The sequence below is a fragment of the Ursus americanus genome, chromosome X (genome assembly GCF_024610735.1).
Source record: "Ursus americanus isolate L20-20 chromosome X, mUrsAme1.1.p, whole genome shotgun sequence".
Classification (NCBI taxonomy): Eukaryota; Metazoa; Chordata; class Mammalia; order Carnivora; family Ursidae; genus Ursus; species Ursus americanus.
In genome coordinates this window covers 33,573,317-33,574,505 of record NC_142164.1, presented here as the reverse complement: position 1 = coordinate 33,574,505, position 1,189 = coordinate 33,573,317, and the positions used below count along the sequence as shown (strand labels likewise).

The 1,189-nt window shown below is 45.9% G+C and overlaps 1 pseudogene; it reads left to right on the top strand.

The window, feature by feature from the left end:
* The first annotated feature begins 277 nt into the window (after window positions 1-277).
* LOC123797202 (glutathione S-transferase P pseudogene) lies at window positions 278-893 on the top strand (annotated as a pseudogene).
* The last annotated feature ends 296 nt before the right edge of the window (window positions 894-1,189 follow it).

Below are 1,189 nucleotides of genomic sequence, written 5' to 3'. Positions count from 1 at the left end.
ATCATCAAAATTGAAATAATATGGGAAGTACAGATTCATAGAATATTTTCTGTGAAGGATGCAAACATAGGCATTATACTTTTTAATTTAATTGTTAAATCAGCAACATGTTTCTACTTAATAAACTTCTACAACTGGTGGTTGCCAGAGGGAAGGAGGATGGAGGTTATGGGTGAGATAGGTGAAGGGGATTAAGAGGAACAAACTTCCAGTTATAAAATAAATAAGTCATGGCAATAAAAAATCTAGCATAAGAGCTCTGCCACCACCACCAACCATGCTGCCCTACTCCATCGTCTACTTCCCTGTTTGCAGCTATGTGCACGCTGCTGACTGACCAGAGCCAGAGCTGGAAGGAGGAGGTGGTGACCATGGAGGCCTGGCTGCAGGGCTCACTCAAGGCCACCTGTCTATATGGGCAACTTCCGAAGTTCCAGAATGGAAACCTTACCCCGTGCCAGTCCAATGCCATCCTGTGATACCCAGACCACTCCCTTGGGCTGTCTGGGAAGGACCAGTGGGAGGTGGCTCTGGTGGACATGATGAATGATGGCAGGGAGAGTATCCACTGCAAATACCTCATCCTCCTCTACGCCACCTAGAGGTCAGGCGAGTAGGAGTATGTGAGGGCACTATTGGGCATCAGAAGATCTTGAGACCCTGCTGTCCCAGAACCAGGGGGGTTCAGCCCTTCATCGTGGGCAACAAGATCTCCTTCACAGACCTCAACCTGTTGGACTTGTTGCGGATTCACCAGGTCCTGGCCCTCAGCTGCCTGGACTCCTCCCCCCTGCTCACAGCTTACCTGGGCACCTCAGCACCTGGCCCAAGCTCAAGGCCTTCCTGGCCTCCTCCAGCATGTGAACCTCCCTATCAGTGACAACCAGAAATAGTGAGGGCTTGTGGGACCATCAGCAGAAAGCAGGGGCTGTCTGCCTTCCTTTCCCCAGGACCAATAAATTTTCCAAGTGAGAATAAAAAAAAAAAAAAGTATAGCATAGGAGATAGAGTCAATGATAGTGTAATAATGTATTGTCACAAATGGTAACTACACTTATGGTGAGCATTTTATAATGTATGTAATTCTCTAATCACTATGGTTGTGCATCTAAAACTACTATAATATTGCATGTCAACTATATTTCAATAAAAAATGCATCTCCAAAAAAAGAAACTGCTTTATGACAAT